This window comes from Sylvia atricapilla, chromosome 21 (genome assembly GCF_009819655.1).
Source record: "Sylvia atricapilla isolate bSylAtr1 chromosome 21, bSylAtr1.pri, whole genome shotgun sequence".
Lineage (NCBI taxonomy): Eukaryota > Metazoa > Chordata > Aves > Passeriformes > Sylviidae > Sylvia > Sylvia atricapilla.
The window spans coordinates 1,220,071-1,239,390 of record NC_089160.1 but is presented as its reverse complement, the minus strand read 5'-3'; the positions used below and the strand labels follow the sequence as shown (position 1 = coordinate 1,239,390).

The 19,320-nt window shown below is 50.5% G+C and overlaps 1 protein-coding gene across 4 annotated transcripts in view; it reads right to left on the bottom strand.

Annotated features, from left to right (window-relative positions):
- Positions 1–19,320, bottom strand: part of ARHGEF9 (Cdc42 guanine nucleotide exchange factor 9) — a 188,734-nt gene that overhangs the window by 115,538 nt on the left and 53,876 nt on the right. The gene's annotated exons all lie outside the window — the stretch shown is intronic.

The window sequence follows — 19,320 nt, the reverse complement described above, 5'->3', positions numbered from 1 at the left end:
GACAGCACACGGGGCTGGCGGCTGGCGGCCAAGGCCGCTCACGGCGCCGGTGGCACTGTCCCTGTCACCATCCCGGGGCTCGGTGCCCACAGGAAGGGGCAGCCCGGAGGACTGACACACCCCTGAGGACAGGAAAACGCCCCACCAATATTCCCAAAATCCCTTCTTTTGGCAGCTGAGCCCGCAGCTGGCTTTAGGGACAGGTAGGAATCGTGGAGACGCCGTGGGGAAGGGCTGGCAGCGTGCTCTGGGCACAGGCGGGACACTGGGGACACTGGACACGCCGGATCCACGCACAGGATATGCTGCAAAATCTGTGGAGAAGCTCCAATCTCCTCAGCTACAGCCGCAGAGGATTTAGGGTGGTGTTTGCATAGGTTTTTTCTCCACGCCTCAAGGGCAGAAGGGCGTTTGGATCTCCCGCTCCTGGCCTCCCGAGGAGTGAACATTTTCCCTGCAGCTGGAGATTTTGAGTCAGGGAACAACACGCAGCTCCTCGTGACTGCCACTTTCTGCTGGTCCTGGGCCATTCAGCAGGATCAGAGCTGAGGTGTCTTCACTCATTTATTGAAATGGGACAGAGCAGAAGTGCAGGCAGGACTGGAGGGATGCTGCCCCAGCATCTCTGCACTGCTGGGGCCTCACACAGCCTGCTCCAGTTCCATCAAGCCATATTCCATCACCTTCTGTGATGACAGCCATCAGTATTCCCAGAGATGGCTGACAAAAGAAGGAGTCGGGAGGCAAATGCTTATAGCTGTCCAAACTTTGGAATTCTGCCTAAGTTTCAAGTCACAGAAACACCAGGTAAGCTATTCACATGCACAGGAGGGCTCTAGCTGGGAAAATCCCACCTCTGAGAGCCATTCTGGAATGTGCTGTCAATCAGGGTCCTCTCGGGGGCAGCCCCATCTCCTGCAGCAGGTGATGGCCATGGTTTGTACAGCTCTGGGACTCACATCTCACAGGTACCTCACCTGTCTGGGGTGGCAGACAGAGCCAGCACAACCTCAGCAACTGGTTCAAAAGCTGCAGGGGCTGGGACAGCAGAACTGACTGACAGACACCCTGAATGGACATTGCTTCACAAACTGGGGCTAAAAGCAGAGCAATGATCAGGTTATCTCTAACTGAAGAGTAAATGTTTGTTCTGCCAGGAAATATTAAATGAGATCTGCATTGCTGTCAGCACACACACGCAGAGAATACAACAATGACCCTCCTAAGCACAAGAGCAGCTTTAAACCATGCACTGCATCACCCCAGTAACTCCACTCACTTTGGTGAAGTCACACCCTGCAGCGCAGACAGAGGGGGATTTGTCTGGCACATCCCACCCTGTCGCTCTAATTGGGAACGTGGATCTGGAGGAGGATTTCTGTGGAGGACTGTTACACACGAGCACAATGATCCCAGACTCTCTCCTCCCGCCAGCTGTTGGTCAGGCCTGTCAAGAAGGCTCATGTTCCACTGTTTCACCTCCTATGCCTTGTTTACACTGAGCTGATTTGAGAAGCAAACCAAGAGTTGCCAGGTTAATTCCTGCTCCCTGCAAAGGTGCTGAAAGGCAAGAAAGCCCAAGATCAGCCAAATCCCTGAAAGGGCAGCAGGCTGCACACAAACCCACCCTGCCCAGAGCAGTGGGGCAGCCGTTCTCTCTGGCACAGGGAACCTCAGAGAGAACCCAGCTGCATTTCCCTGCCAAGAAAATGCACCTCTGCTGCCTCATTGTCAATGCAAAGCGCTCTGCAGGCGGCCAGCGGGCAGGGGCCCAAGCCCAGAGTCCCTGCCAGAGCAGGGAAAAGCCACCTGTAAGCTTCTTCTGGGCCCTGTGATGATCCTCGTGGGCTCCTTCCAGCTCAGGATATTCAGGGATTCTCACATTCTCCACTGCCCCACACCGGAGGAAAGCATCTCCCAGGGAAGGGCACCTGTGCCAGATGTGCCAGGGGCTGCTGCAGCCCAGCACAGCTGAGGGCACAGCGGGCTCAGAGCACACCTCAGACATGGAATATTCCCAGGCACAGCCCCGAGCTGGGTGTGAGTCCCAGAGCACTGTGGAATTGTGCCACGGGCACTGCTCTGGTAGGAAAACCCACATTGCCCACAGGGAAACAGAGGCAGCTTGCAGTGTGTGCTGGTTGGGCACAGAGCTTGCCCTGCAGGTGCCTGCCCTGGGATTTAGCTTCCAAAAAAATGGGATTTCTACCACCTGAGCACGTCCCACGGGGGAGGCAGGGATGAGGCTTTGCTCTGGTGGTTTGTCTGGGGGATCACTGCAGAAGAAATGCCCAGGAAGGACTCGTGGGTTGCTCAACAATAACACAATGTCCCAGTCAGTCTCAGCAGAGCTGTGGTCTGGTCATATCTGACCTGTCACAGCCTCCAAAAATTTCTCTCTCTCTCTCTGCTGGATAAGAAACAAAACCAGCTGGTGTGCTTCACCCTCAGCCAGCCCAGTCCAGTCTGGAGTCTCCTTGTGGCTGCCAATGACACCAATAATGGGCAAGAACCTCACAGGGGAGCAGAGAAGTGAAGGCAGCGAAGGAAGGGGCAGTGTTCACCTCTGCAGTAGCAATGGCTGCCTAAATTGCCAGATTAATGCCACTTTTCCACGTGTAACTTATTTTCTCCTGATTCCTGACAGCCGAAGAGCCACTCAAAAGCCAAGCAACTGGCTGTGAACACAAGGACACTCAGCATCACATCACAGTGAAACAGCAAAAATAACCTCCAGCCTTGTGCCTCATCCAGCACATCTGGAGTCGTGGAAGTAACACACAGGAGACTTCACCAGCATTCCCAGTGCAATCCAGCTTCCAATCCCATCCTCCCAGAACTCACCCTGCTCTCCCACCATCATTTACAGTATTGCAGGGCAGCTTTTGGGAGCAGAACCCTGGTTTGAGACACCCAGAGCACAGCCCTGGGCTCCCAAACACCAAGATTCATTTTCCTGCAGCCTGTGAGAGCAGCAGTGCAGGACTCCACCTGCCTCTCCTGTCTTTTCTTCCTGTCATTGATTTACCTCTTCACCACTGAAACCTCCTTTAGACCTTCAAGGCCTCCTTTCCTTAATCCCACTGGAAGAGTTTTTGTTCTAAACCACTCTCTGGATGTGGGAACCTTTCTCAAAAGGCTTCTCCCTCCACCCTGCTGCTGTTTTCATCAGAGGATTTCCCTTCTTTTGCTTTCCACCCACTGCCTTCCCTCCCCCAGCTCCGATGCTGCATGGGACAACATCCCCCAGCCAAGACCTCCCCGTGGAAATTTCAGCCTGGAATTTCCTCACGGAGGCAGGAGAGGCTGGCAGCGCCCTTTGGAGAGCTCTGTCACACGCTGGTATTTCGCTGCTGCACAAGGCAGATGTTCTTCATTCCATATCAGAGAGCACAAATATGTTCCTGCAGTCATTGTCTCTACTGAACTGCAAAGAACAGGCACCAAATCCTACAGGTTAATTAATGAGAAAGGAGGGGAATTGGTCTAACCTCTACTAGGAATTCTCCAGCCTGGCTTGATAAACCAATCAGCCACGCTACACAGCTATGAAACACGTTCCTTCCTGCAAGGAAAAAAGCCCAAACTCCATGGAATAGCCTCATAATGGCCCAGTGCCTTTCTGATTAGCACAGCAATAACAAAGCGCTCCGGGCTCTCGCGAAGTATTATTATTATTTATGGTACATTACAAGGGAGTTTGTTTGTTCTTTAATAGGAGATGACATATTCAGAAGCCCAGATACGAGTGTCCTCCTGAACTAACTCTGACACAAAGATAGTTTCAGTCATAAATTATAGAATCAGAGAACCACAGGACTGGAACAAGGGCCTGAAATGCTCTGCTCTGATGGATGTGATTGGGAGCTGGCTGTTTACCACAGCGAGGGAGAGAGATCATTACCTGAGCACCAGGGGCTTCCCCTCACCTCCCAAAGTGACAAGGTGACAGGGACAGACAGGGCAGCCTCAGCCTGTCTCCCCCTGCTCCAAACCCCTTCTCCAGCCTGGATCAACTATACGCACACTCCGTATGCTGGTAAAACTCGAGTTATATCTAATTTAATTATGTGCATTGGGCATTATTAATTAATTGCAGTATTTATATTTAGCAGTCACAGTGCAAACAGCCCCCATCTGGCTGCAGGCAGAGGTGTGTGGCACACACAGCCTGCTCCATGGGAAAGGAGGGAGGGCATGGATTGGGCATGGATTGGGCATGGATTGGGCATGGATTGGGCATGGATTGGGCACGGATTGGGCACGGATTTGGCATGGCCACACTCTCACCGACTCCCCTCAAAAGGGGTTTATTGGTGGGATTGTACCAAAAAAACCCCCACCAGCTTCAGTTTTGGAGAGGATCAAAACAAAATGGAACTTTTATGAAAGCCTTAATGGGAAACCACAGCATGGAAACCTGTTTGTAAAAAGCGTTTTTTTTTTATTAAGTAACCTCTTCAGTTCCCTGCCCACAGTCTGCTAGACACACAGGGGTTCCTCCCAGCACTCTCCAGCCCACCCTGCCCTTGGGAAGGCAGGAGAACAGGCAAATCCTGGCTCTGCCTCCTTCCAGAACATCTCCTTAAGATGCTCTGCATGCTGTTTACTACTCCTTCTCCTGTCACCCCCGCCTGACTGACAAGACTCCTGATGCCTCAGCCCATTTGATTTGCTAATATCGCTCAACTTTTTCCATTTGCAAACCTCCCACCTCTGCTGTAATGAACCCAAGGAGTCTGTTGCCAAGGAACACTCTCTGTTGCCATGCCCTCTGCTTTAGAGGGGAAAATTAGTAACCTGCAGACAAATTAAACTCTTTGGGTGATGAGGAAAAGACCCCAGTTCAGATCCCCGAGCCCAGTAAAGTCTCTCCAGCATCCAAGTCTTCTTTATATCCATCTGTCACTAGCACTGCCCTAGTTCTGCTTATTTAGGGAAAATCCTGTGGAGATTAAAAAAAGGAATAAAACTAAATTTGAAACTGAAAGGGCTTTACAAGCAGCACAATGTTCATATATAAATTCATTTCATTTGTGTACGAAGAAATCTGCAGCCAAAAAATGGATTTTTTTTTTTTTTTTTAAGAAAACTAGAGCTTAGCATTGCTGTTTGTGAGAAGATTGACAGGGAAACAATAAAGGCTGCCCTGGGTCGTGCATTTTGAGGTCAGGAGGGACTGGCAAATCCGTAAACCCTGAGGCTGTGCTCCTCCTGCCTGGAGGGACATTCCATGCAGCAGCCCAGGAGCCTCCAGGGCCCTCAGCATTGCCCTGTCCCATGGTCTGGGGGCTCTCACAGCCCTGCCCTCTCCCTAAAACAACAGCCACACTCACACCTCAACTCTCCTGCCTGTCCCAAACCCACAGCCAGACTCACACTGAGCCCCTGCCTGTCCCAAACCCACAGCCAGACTCACACCTGAACTCTCCTGCCTGTCCCAAACCCACAGCCAGACTCACACCTCAACTCTCCTGCCTGTCCCAAACCCACAGCCAGACTCACACTGAGCCCCTGCCTGTCCCAAACCCACATCCAGACTCACACTGAGCCCCTGCCTGTCCCAAACCCACAGCCAGACTCACACAGAGCTCCTGCCTGTCCCAAACCCACAGCCAGACTCACACTGAGCCCCTGCCTGTCCCAAACCCACAGCCAGACTCACACTGAGCCCCTGCCTGTCCCAAACCCACAGCCAGACTCACACAGAGCTCCTGCCTGTCCCAAACCCACAGCCAGACTCACACTGAGCCCCTGCCTGTCCCAAACCCACAGCCAGACTCACACTGAGCCCCTGCCTGTCCCCTCTCCCCACCCAAAGCCCGTGGGGATCTCCCTGGAGCTGGGTGCCTTTGGAGGAGGCAGCCCAGCCTGGTGCTACACCCACAAATCCACACCAACCCCTGGAACAGAACTGGTTTTCCTGCCATGGGAAGCACAGCAGTGAGTTGGCACGGCCTGATGCAGGCACAGCACAGCTCCCACTCAAACCCATGGGATTCCTACCTCAAAAACAACTTTACAGCTTGGCTCTCCACCAGCAAAGCACAAGGCAGGGAGGCTGGTCCCCCAGGACCTCTCATCTCCAGCAGGCAGGTGAGGGCTTAACAAGCAGCTGGTACTCATGGCCACAGTTCATGGGAATGCAGAGAGCCATTGGAGGATTTCACATTCACTCAGCACTCCTCTCACTCTGCTGTTTAATTCAAGCTGTGACCCCCTGGCCCTGGATGCTGAGCTGAAGCAGCTCAGCTCCCAGCCCTGTTTTCACGGCCTCAGTCAGTCTGAGTTAGCAGGACGTGTTGGGAGGCTCAGGGGTGCAGGGAGGAGGACACAGCAGAGCTCCTGGAGCAGCCAAACCTCAGCCCTCCAAGTGTGCAGTGTCCAGTGATGGGCACCTGGGACAACGAGGAGTGTTTTGACCAGGATGATGGACATTTAGTCCCGACATGCCCCTTTTTCCAGTGTGCCTGGGTCAGGTCAATCTCAAGGTTTCTAGTGCCCTCCTGCACATTTCCCTCTCTGCTTCCCCTTGCTGCCATCAGCTGTGCCAGCCAGGGCACATCTGGGCAAGGGAAACAGGAGGGGAAAGGAGCAGCTGAGACCAGCCCCAACCTCACCAGGAGAGCATTCTGAGCTGGGGCATCATCTGCATGGCTGCTCCATCAGCCTAAGGAAACCTCTTTGCTGAGCCTCTCTATTAACTGGAACTGTTCACTTTTAGAGCCAGGAACGTTTCTCAGAGAAATGTTCCCCTTCAATACTTCAGGCTGCTAAAGCATCGTGAGGTTTCACTCCTGAGAGAGCCTTTGCCTTGAGTCACCCTCTGGAATCAAAAGCAAAGCAAAGAGGTTTTCTCTTCCCCACCCACCGGAGGGATGTGAATTCCCCTGGTAAGCAGCACTGCAGACACGGCTGTGGCTCTCCAAACCACTGACTGTGCTGCTTTCACTCCCAGCTCCTTTTCCAGACCCCTCCAAATCCCTCCAAATCCTGAGTCCCCTCCTCAGACTTCCGTGGGTCCTCCCCACCGGGCTCAATCCGCAAAGGAAAGTTTCCATCTTGTCTCACTCTCAAAACCGTGTAAAAATTCCCTTTCTGACGTCGCCTTCCCAAATCTCCCACCCTGCTCCCTCCGCTCAACCCACAGCTCCTGGCCGGTGTCCTCCGAAATCGTTAAACCTCATCTGCCTACAATAATTACCGCCTGCCTGCTTTAATTCCAAACGACCCCAGACCCCTCCCGGGGGCTTGTTTTATTCTCTCAGAGGGAAGGCACAGGCCACGGTGGGCTCCAGGAGTGTGAGGACCAAGGCGAAGGAGGCTGGTTGGTCGTGCCGCGCTGCTCGCGGTGCGCTGGGCTGTGGGTAACTCGAGCAGACAGCCTCATCCAGCAGGAGCCAAAGGTTCTCCCCACCAAGCCATTTCACAGCAGGGATGCTCGACACGAAGTGCAGGCTGTAAAACACGCACAGGGAGCACCGAACATCTTCCAGAGAGGTTTGCCGTGCGCCGGCCGAGGTCTCCGGCACACGGATCTCAGGGGTAATTATGAAACGGCCCTGGATGAATGAAGGGGTTAAACCCAGCTTTGGGATGCCTGCAAAGCCTTGGCCAATTCCTTCATTAAACACATCCCCACACGCAAACGAAGCCATAAATATGTGGCATTTTCTCCCTCTAGTGGCTGGAGGCTTGGAAATGAAGGTGATGGAACACGACCCTGCGATTTCTGGGGACAGAAGGGATCGTCCCGGGCTGCCTGTCCCCCAGAGCCCCAGGGAGTCAGCAAAAAGCCAGAAAAGGGATCACACCCTGTGCCGTGGTCACTGCCCTGAGCACTGTGAGGGGCTGAAGTCCTCCCTGCTCCCACCAGGCACCAGTCACTTCCCTGCCCGTTTGAAATCCCTGCAATGTCCCCACTTGGTGACACTGCTCCTTGGTCATGCCCCACTGCCAGGAACACACAAGAGCCACTCGGGATTACTGTCACCCTGTCACCCCACACCAGCCAGGCTGCCAGCTCCCTTCCTGCCTTACAACACCTCGGAGCTGCTAGGAAAGCACGAGGCACAGAAAGTCACCCAGAGATGCACAGAGAGAGCATCGAGGGAGTAACTCGGTATGACACAGCAGGAAAAGCTCCTCAATGAGCTGTTCCTGAAGGATTTTAAAGAAGCACCAAGCTCTGCGCCACACCTGAGGTTCCCAGATTTGGTGACACGGTTACTCCAGTTATGGGAGTGCTGGGAATTGTTTCCACATGAGCCTCAACCTTCCTCTAAGGACAACTAGCAGTGTCCATGACCTTCCTTTGCAATAATGAGTGCTGGTTTCAGGAGGACATCATCCTTGGAAGGAAGACAACAACCATCAAAACCAGTGCAACACAGCTCCTTCCCACTAACTGAAATGCAGCTCTACCATTTCATGTATTTTAGCTAAAAATCCCAAGACTCTCTGTCAGTAATGCACCATGACATCATCACAGAATTTGTGAGTATGAATGTGGATGAATATCCTCAACAACAGCAGGAACGTTCTGACAAAAGGTCAGGAAGAAGGGAAGAAAGAGGATTCTATCCTCTTTGGACAACATCCAAGTGAGGTGGTGGGTCTGATTTAAAGATAACACTTGCAAATATTCTCTACAGTTTTTCCAGGCTGGCATGGCAGTCAGAAACACACCTGAGGCTCTTCAACAGCCTCAGGAGAAGAGGAGGGAGTTTGAAGTGGGAAGGCCTCAAGCTTGACACAAACAGGAAAAAAAAAAAAATTCCAGAAGGAAAAACATCCAGAAGGAAAAAAAAAATCCAAAAGGAAAAACTGTTCTGAACTCATGTGGGAAAGGTTACCAGAGCTTCCCACGACCCCTGAGGCTCTCTGGCCATCCTTTCAGGGACTGCTCCCCCACCAGCCCAGGGGGACGTGCTGTGACAACCCTGGCAGGGGCTTCTGTGAAATCAGATCCCCAGTTTGACCACAGGCACCCCAGTGTGACTTTTGAAGTGGATGCAAACCAGGACACATCCACCCAAGCAGTGCCTGCACCAGCCAGAGAGGCAGGCAGGCATTCAAACCCACAATTACACCCAAATCCCATTAAACCACGTTTAATCCAAATCCCATTAAACTGCGTCGGCCTTTTCCTGCTCCTTCCCCGCTACTCACGATCCATGAGTCAGGATGCCTCTGGTTTTTACCTTCCCAAACCGTCCCTCACCATTTGGTACTTGGATTGGCAGTGGAGCTTGTAATGAGGTCCCAAACGTGCCACCACATCAGCGCTGACTACAAGGGATTACACAGAGGTAAAGGCTTTAAGAGCCCGTGCGATGTGAAGTCTGAACACCATCCATCGCCTTCTGGAGTGCTAAATATACCCATATTTCACTATTTACTTGTCTGCTCAGCTATCTCAGGAGCAGTCTGTGGCAGTCCCTAAAGAAGGCACTTTGCTATCTATATATAATGTGCTTAGCAATTTTTTGGCCACTGAAGTTGCACGGATATATTCCGCACGGAGCTTTTCATCCTCATAAACTTCAACGTGGGAAAAACCGACGCTCCACTTATCTTCCCGGGTTCTTAGAAAGGGATGCTGGCAGGCAAGGATGAGTGTCCTAACGCCTCCAAGCCTGCAATTCCTGTAAACTGCCAATTTTAACCCTGTTAACAATGTGGCATGACAAATAACTGATACAGGCAGCCACTAGAAATTTCCCTGCATTCCACCTACGACGATAGATTTCGTGATTTCCCCTCGATTTGCACAAGACACAGATGGACAGACAGTCCCTCCACAAAGAAATGGAGATTATTTGTGTAAGCCAGGTAAGGCTGCAAAACAGGTGTGGAGATTTTCCTCCAAAGCCAAAGGTTCTGGAAACACAAGCAGCTCACGTGGCTAAAGACAATCCCTGAGACTCCTCCAAGGCTCAGCTGTGGAAAAAAACCAAGGCAGAATCAAAGAGGTGCAGAGATAAATGATGGGAGCGTGGCCCTTGCCTGCTTGCACTCTGCCAGATGGGCCCTGTAATGGCATTTGAAATCCATGAAAAGCACAACGCTGCTCAGCCGAGCTGTGCCCGAGGCTGGAAATGCAGCCAGCAAATTCCCCTGCTGGTGCTGATCCAAGCACTCCACAGCCATTTACCACCTGGATCTGCCAGGGTGGGCTTATTTTGGAAGGGAGTGGGTTTGAAATGTGCAGAATTGTTGCTAAAACACCCTTTTTCTTAACTAAGCCGTGTTGTGAGGGGATAAAAATAGCCTGTTGGGGAGAGCAGACTAACTGTGGAGGCATCCCAAAAATATCCTGTGTGAAGGGGAAGGTGTGAATGCATGTTCTTAAAAAAGGAATGTGTGGCTTACGCTTTACTCTGCTTCCACTACACAGCCATATGTTGGCTGCTGGGTTCTATTAATAACCTCAGATATTTATATCAATATCCCACTCGGTGTCTGGCTCAGCACAACTTTGGGTTCAGAAATCCTTTTTATTTTATGGGAATGCCCAAGTGTCAGCTCTGCCACAAAGGGAATGGGATGGAGTCTCCTGCATTAAGAACACACTGATCCCGCTCAATCCATGGAGAGGAAGGAGGGAGTGGCTTCCCCTGCGCCTCTGAAGGACTCTAACCCCTCACTAATACATGGGAATTTTTGTCATAAAGGCACAGAAATCTCACACAGGACTTCCAGCTGGCCGTGTACACCTCCCATTCAGAACAGCAAGCCCGGATTTGATATTTAGGCTCAAGCCTTGTGGCCTGCCAGTTGTTGTTCCATTCACAGCCACGCTCTTTTCATTCCCTGCTTGATGCTCAGCCTCTGTTTCCTGGTGACACATGAACTTCCTAGAATATTTTGGACTTGATGGCTCCAAAAAAAAAAAACTAAAATGCATGGAGAGGGAAAATGGCTCATTATGAGCTCTCCCCCAAAATGAGGTTTTTTTTTGTTTTTTTTTTTTTTTTTTTTTTTTTCTGTTCTCCTTGCTCCTTTCCCTTTTTTTGTATTTCCATGTTATTTTTAACATTATTAACAGCTCTGCTCCCTCCCCCCTGATGGGGCCAACCCCTGGGACACCCCAGGAGCTCTCTGCCCCCATTAACTCTGCGCCCACACAAACCAGCCCAGGCAAGAGAGGCTCAGCTTTAGTGCTCTTCAAGCCTTCACTACTCCTTTGTCATAATTTTAATGTTCAATCCTGTAAGAGCTCAAAATCATTTTCCACTCATTTGCAGGAATTACAATATCCCCTTTCTCTTCCAGTGAAACAGAGCCGGTTGTTGAGGGCTGCCATTCACTGCAGCCCACAGAAAAACCCTACAATAGGTTAAGCCTCAAAGTAAAGAGCATTCAAACAGCCATTGGACCCCAGCCAGCACAGAGCTGATCACTAAATTGTGGCTTTTGCACAAAACACTCACACAGACGTTAAAGCTGCCTTTGGTTGTGGAGGGTTTATTTTGTTTGTTTTCTTCAACGAGCTTTCTGAAGAAAATTTTCAGCTGAAAGCAAAGTGTGGAGACTTGACTGCAGTTCAGAGCCTTAAAACTTTCTGATTCTTCTGTCTGAGCTCAAAATGAGGGAAAAACTTCCAGATAGCAGAAAGAAAACAAAAATTCACCGCAAATCTGGCTTTCTGACCAAAAACCACAATGGAAAATGTCCAAACAGCCCTTAAGGAAACCATTCAGCAAAAGCCTGGGTGTCCACTGGTCTGTCCCTGCAGTGTTAGTGATTAATAAAGAGGAGAAAACGGGCAGATGTCTTGCTGGACACTGTGGTGCCACTGCCACTCCAGCAGGAGTTTTACATCTGGATTTATTGCAAATAAATGCAACTTGTTGCATTGCTCACCCGGTGGCTCTTGGTTTGGCAGTCCAGGATGGGCAGTGGTGCCAGCAGGGCCGTTCCCTAGGGAATACACCCAGCAGCACTCCTAAATCCCTGGCAGTGCCACTCCCAGAGGTGTGGCTCTGAGCCACCAAGGGACCTGCAAAGTCCCCAGAGGATCAGCTCTGTGACTGCAGCTGCTCTGAGCACCAAGAACATGGCAATTTATCCTTGACAAAATTACAATTTAATTTTTTCTTTGCCCACTTGCTTTGTTCCCTGAAGGAGATTAGTGTTTTCTTGAGTTCAGGAAGATTACTGAACCCTGAAAACTCAGTGTATGTGAAAGCACCTCTGGTATATTCATGGAGTCCACTGACACACAGGCTGGCAGCACATTAAATTGCTTCTCCCTGAAAGCTCTTCTCCCACTGAGTCTGCTAATTGTCTGTGCTTTTAAAAGTTATTATTGAATTTAGACTTGGCTAGAGATGCTAATTTCATCACCCCCCAGACTCCAAAGCAGGTACTGGATAAGCACCACCACCAGAAGCCTCCCTGCACTATTCATTAATCGGGGCTTTGAGAGACCAAGCCCCACGAGAAGCAAAGCACAGCCAGTCCATTCCTTGTTATAAACGGGCCAGGAGACTTGTTTCAGGTTTTGAGGGTACAAATTTTGGTACAAACAGCATAACTTTCTTAACAGACAGGTTGCAACTGGCATAACATTTTAAACAGCATAACTTTCTTAACAAATGACAGACTGAGTCAAAAAAGGGAATTTCTTACATTTCATTCATTTCATTCCTGAGCCCTGACACTGCCATCACAAGCCAAACCCAGCCCTCCTGAGAGCAAACCGCAGGGACCCCAGCACAGCCCCTCCAGGACATGCTGATGTGCCCTCCAGGCACTGCCAGTCCCCTTCTGGGCACAGGTATTGCTCCTGGGCCATCTGCACAGGAGGCACTACCACTCCCCAGCACACAGGAGCTGCCATCTGTCCCCCCTGCTCCACCCCCACTCATTTTCCAAGAATAAATCCCGGTTTCTTTACCCTTTTAGAAGCACTTTTCCTTAGCGATGTGGTGACCAGCACACCCCGTTCCCCCTGCCCTGCCCAGTGACCCCAACTGGGAGCTGCTGCTCCTGTTGTGCACAGTGGGAAGAGCTGACTGTGAATCCTCACCCAGAACCTCTGCTCTCTCCCCAAGAGCTCAGCATTTCGTGTCAACCTTCAGTGTTCGACTTCCAGGCTGAAGAAAACACGTCCTACAATATCTGAGCCAAGCTTTGGGAATCCCAAAGCATTTCCCTGGGCTCTCAGTGCCTCTGTCACTCTGATCTGTCCTTTGGAGCTGCTCCTTCACAGCTCAGAGATGCCTTTACCAAGGCACATCCTACCAAAGCAAAGAGTCCTCCTCCTCCAGTGAGGCTCCCACTCTTATTCCCAGATGTGCATTCCTGTGCACCTCCTGCCTGCTTTGGAAATTCCAGCTGGAACTGCATGCCAGAACACCTAGAACACTCATAAACTGATATGGTAGGAGGGGGAAAAAAAAGCTTTCTTTGTCCATGAAAGCTGCCTGAATGTCTTTGAGCCAATGAAACAGCAGGACAAATACCTCCAAATGCAAGCGCTTCTCCAGTTTCAAAAAACTGGAGTCTTCAAAAAACAAGTGGATGTGGCACTCGAGGACATGGGCTGGGGTGAGTGTGGTGGTTGATGGTTGGACTGGTTTTAAGATCATTCCAACCTCAGCAGTTCTGTAATTTTAGGATTTGACTGATTCCATCCACGCCCTGTGCCTCCTCCACATTCCAAAAGTCCAAGGCAGTGATATATCCTCACACAGAAAGGAAAGCAGGTAAACAAAGGAATATATGCAGCATTTTCCCCTGCCAGTCACATCTTTCATCTACCCATCCTGAGCCAAGTTCAACACCTTTCTTTTTATTTTTTTTTCTCTTTGATTTTTTTTGTATCAAATAATTAATTCGACCGCACTGAGTAGAAATTAAAATGCCACATAAAACATGAAAGCCATAAAATGCTTTCCAGATATCCTTTTGCCCTCTCACTTTGCATCTCATTCAGTGTCTGGTGTATCCATTGAGCCCATCTCTCTGTGTTCAGGACTGAAATTAGACTGGCAGCTCCTCACAGCAAGCACCAGGGCATTTTTCAACAGCCATTTAGCCAGCTGGCTTTGCTATTCACAGCAGTATGACCAATCCACTAAAGCAGACTTCAAAGTATTCAACACTTAAAATCAAACAGAGGCTTTAGGAGTGTTGGGTTTGGGGCCTGGGTGGTAAATGTAACACGAAAGCTGACAATACACTTCAATTACTGCTGTGTGCTGCTGAATTGCCAACATCAAGAGAAGCGGTGCCAGCACAAGTGCAAGGAAATAATTAGCATTTAATATTTCATCAAAACGTTGAATTTTTAAACACTGGAGTTGTCAGGGTTTGGGTTGTTTTTGGGGGATTTTTTTTTTTGGTTTTTTTCATTATTATTATTAGTTTTAATTATTTAGCTGGTTTTACAGTGTCCTTGAGAATTGATCCCTGTGCTTCAGGTGGCTCTGATGCCAACTGCTCACCAAGGGATGCCACACACGGTGTTTTTCAAGGTGCCAGCTATCAGGGAGCTGTTTAATTAAAACCTCTGCTCCTGACTAAATCATGATTGATTCACGAGAAGCACCTTTCCCGGAGCTCAGCCCCTTTCAGGCAGCAAGGACAGGTCTGTCCCACACCTGCCTTGGGTTTGGTGCTCTGTGCACACAGCTGGGGCTCCCTGAACGTGCCCTGAGCATTCCAGCAGTGCTGCCAGCACGGACACGTCCTGATGGGGCACAGAAATGCCCAGGCTGTGCTGCTCCAGCCCCACGGGCCCTCTGCAGGAATGTCCCCTGTCACAGTGTCACATCAGCCCCAGCACAACACATCCCCCCTTCCACACAGAGCCCTTCCCACCTCCTCAAAAGCCAGAGGGATGCAAAAATACTGCTCACCGTCCTCTCTCCCCAGCAACATCCCAGCTCTGGGGAAACAGCAGTTTGTTTGGAGCCGGGTCTGGCTGACAAAAAGGCTTTTTATAACTGTGACGTGCACATGCAGCAGGAGCACGCTCACCTGCCAGGTCCCGCTCAGAGCCTGGCTGGCAGTGAGCAGGATCATCCCTTCCCTGGGAACAGAGCGTGGCTGTCACTCAGGGAGCAAACCCCAGCCTCTGCAATCCATCCCCACTCTCCTTCCCTGTCTCTAATCTGCCCTTGAGCATCCCAACACAATGGCGTGGGAGCATCAGGACAAGACAAGCTGGCAAATCCTGGGCGAATATCCTGCCAAAATCCTGACTTTTAGCACCAAGCCTTGACTAAAAGCATCTCAGGAGCTGCTTCTGTGCAGCAGAACGAAGCGAGGGTGGTCCACGACTATCTGCACCCGGCTGGGGATGGCACGGGAGGTGCCTCCCAAAACAGTCTGTTGCTAGGATTAAACACAGTGCTCAACAATTTTAATCCCTCTCATGCTGGCCACATCCACAAGCACAGATTTCCACGGCTCCCCACACCAAGAGCTGGTGATGCCAGAGCTCGTGAGGGTTTTCAGAGCTCACTGCACCCAGCAGCCAGCAGTTCACCTGGAAACCGGGGCATTCAATCGGATTCTTGTTTTCCCAGCTTCTAAGAAATAGATGGGGGAGCTAATATTAGCTCTTCCAGGAATAGTTAGGTGGCTAAAAAGAGAACAAAGGTGATAAAGCAGCCTGTCTGTGCAGCTGCAGGTTTTATTCCTCCAGTCTGTCTGTTAGCTTCAAGAGTCTTCAGCTGTCACTTGCTGGAGGCCTGGACAGAGCCTTGGCTGTGACAGCCAGTGGCAGAGGGGACAGCAGTGATGCACACAGCCAAAGTGATCACACTGCTGGGTTTGGGCCTTCTCCAAAGAGATGCTGTGGATAACGAAGGAAGAACCTCTGGCCAGCTGAGGTGACCCTTCCAAAGTCACCTCGCTCCTGACCATACATCACTGCAGGCCCAGGTGGGGAGCAGGGGCTGAAACTCTCTGTGCTTCCCCAAAATCCCCAGGGGTTTCAGGGAACTGAGCATGGATTTGCAGATTCTCTGCTACACAAAGAGACAAAGGTGGGGCTGACCCAAAGCCCAGCAGCCCAAACAGCTGCAGTGGAACCCTGAGCTCCAGTGTCACCTCTGGGCACAAACCAGGTGTGTTTGGCTCCTGCCTTTTCCTCCTTTCCGGTCCCTTTTCCTCCTTTCTGGTCCCTTTTCCTCACTTCTGGTCCCAGTCCTGAACACAGCATCCCCGGGATGAAATTACTGAAGTGAAGTGGGTTAACTCCTGCCTTGCAAAAGCCTGGCTACAATGAGGTTAGAGCATAAAAAACCACGAGTTAAAATTCCTCCTGGATGTTTCATTTTAAAGGGAGCTGGATAAGAGTAGGGAACTGCATAATTGAATAATTTGGTTCCATTTTCATGACTGCATTCTGCCTTTTTGGGCCACCACCAAGCCTGGCTATAATGCTTTGCAAATTACACCAAAATGAAGTGTACTGAAGTACTAAAGGACTTTATTTCCCTCTTTCTCAGAAACAAAAGATGGAATGATGAACCTGGAAGCTTTTTCTAACCTGAATGATTCCATGAAAGGCTTGACATATTAAGGCCTTATTAAGCCCATCTTGAAGGTGCCTGTTTGGATGACTATAATTACAAGAATTTAGGAGGGTGCTTTGTTTTATCAGCTATAAAACCAGGGAGCTGTAGGAAAAGGGAAAATTAAAGCCCACTAGACACAAAAATGCTTTCCAGGAACCACATGAGAGAGTGTGAGGAATGGCTGTTCGTGGAAAGGGATGACGTTAACAGGGACAGAAACAGTCACTAACCAAAGGACATCCTACAGGGGTACGGGGAAGGTTTGGGGAGCCCATTATATGGGAGGTGTGCTCTTGGCTTGGCAGCCAGGCAGGATCTATCCCCTTGTGTGCAGAGCCCAGCTCCATCCTATATCCATGGCCATACCCTATACCCATGGCCATATCCTATATCCATGGCCATATCCTATACCCATGGCCATATCCTACACCCATGGCCATATCCTATATCCATGGCCCTGCTCTGTCCTGTATCCATGGGCATATCCTATACCCATGGCCCTGTTCTATCCTATATCCATGGCCATAGCCTATATCCATGGCCATATCCTATACCCATGGCCATATCCTACACCCATGGCCATATCCTATATCCATGGCCCTGCTCTATCCTATACCCATGGACAAAGAGCCAGGAGAGGAAGTTCTACCACACTGAGCAAGGTGGGTTCACTCCACAGCACATTCTGAATTTTTCAAAGCGAGATCTCAGGGCTGTGTCCCTCATTTCCCCAAATGCAGCCAAGGCAGGCAACGTGGATATCACCCCCCAAAAATACCCCAGCAATCACAGCAGCAGCTTCCAGTGCTCCAATGTTCATTTCTGGACAGTAACAGCACACAGGGCTGCTGCCCTGACCTCAGCCTCAGTGCTGGGTTCTGGGGAAAAGCAGCTTTGCTCAGGAACACGAGCCTGCTTTCACTCATTTTTGTATTCCAGCAAACTGCCCAATTCTGCAGCGGGAGGATGTGGATTTTCCCAGATGGATCCCAAAACCCAAAATCCACTCCCTGCCCCAATTCCTGCATAACCTTCCCATGCAGACAGGGAACAGCTGCCTGCACAGGTCTGGCAGCTAATCACTATTACACAAGAAAGGAGCTTCTTGGGGCGGGTTTTTCCCTTGCTGATTTTGGACAGCTGAGAGCAAATAACAGCCTGTCACTGCTGCATTCTCCCTGCAACGGGAGCAGGCCTGGGAATCCCACAAGAGATGCGTGGAGCTGATCCTGTGATGAGTGTCTGATTTGGATCAGCAATCAGCAAGGTACCTCAGTGCCCTGGTACACATCACTCCTCCAAACAGCTCTCTGCATCTATCAGCAGCATCTGCTGCTAATAAATAAGGAGAAGCCAAGCTATCAGCTCGCTGCTATTTTTGGATGAGAAGCTTGTTTTGAAAGCAGAGGAAATTTCCAGCCTTCATAAAGGCCTTTAACCTTCTTTCTGTGGGAAACTACCTGCCTCACATCCCCACCAGGCACACACTCCCGTACAGAGCCTTTAAATTGCCTGAAATGCCATTAGCTTCATTTCCAAATCAGAAGCTGACAGAGAAAGAAAAGAGGTTCTGAATTAACATTAGCCACAAGTGGGACATAAACCCCACTCAGTGCTGCTGAGAGACAGATGAGCCATCAGCTGGTGCTGCAGAAGGCCACTGAGCAGTGAGGGAAAATCCCTTTTCCTGTGCCACTGGAGGCTGGGGGAGCAAAGCCACACACTCTGGGATGTGGGCAACAAGAGTCTGCTCAGCCCATGCTGTGCCAGTCCTGGGGAAACTGTGAGCTCAGATAACAAGCAGCATTAAGGGTCAAAAAAATCTGATGTCTCCTGTCTTTACAGAGAGATTTGTAAGAAAACGGGGAGCTCTCTTTCCCCTGCAAGGTGCTCCAGAACCAGCACTTCTGCCACGCTCCTCGGGGTCAAAAAATAATAGTGACAGCAGACTGGAGCTGAAGGCAGGCCCAGGGATCACTCCTGTGCTGAACACAGCACCTTGCCTCGTGGTACATCTAGTCCTGACACTTCTGTCTGACTAATTCATGAAAGACATCAAGGGCCTCAAGCAAACCCACAGATCTTTAGTAATTCCCTGCCTCGCCATCGAAATCTCAGTCTGGTTATTGGAGTCTTTTATCAGCTGGGTGTTCCCAGCAGAGTTCTGCCAGCACCCAGCTCTCTGCCTGGGGGTCTCAGGGTGTGACAGATTTTGAAGCCTGCCTCAAGTCACAGATCCCCTAAACCTCCTGCATTTCCCAAGTGCTAATTTTTAATTCTTTTCTCTCAAGTGCCACCAGTCTGCATGAACCTGATGTGAACAAAACCCAAGGAGGGACGCACAAGACTGAGGCACAGGAGCCAAACCCAACGCAGCAGCTCCAGCCCAAAGGCCACTGTGCAGAAAGAACCCCAAACTAACATATTCCTTTTATTTCTACTCGAACCAAAGATGCAATTTTGCCCCTCAGTGTTATAATTTGGGGGTAGGTGGCGAGGGCTGACTCAGGACTCAGGAATGCTCCAGGCTGGCAGTGCTGCAGGGATGGGGAAAACACCACGAAATGTCCTTTTTCTCAACTCTGGAGAGTATTCCTGCAACCAGAGGACTGCAGAGCTCCAAGAGCAGCAAGGGACCACCACCCCAGAGGGGTCTCCAGTGACATTTTGCTGCTCCCCCTCCCCAAACCCCCCCACCCGCTCCAGTGCCCCCCTTGCTCTCCCTCCTCCTGCCTTTGCCGCAGTGCAATCCGGAGCCCTGAATATTCACCCTGAATATTCA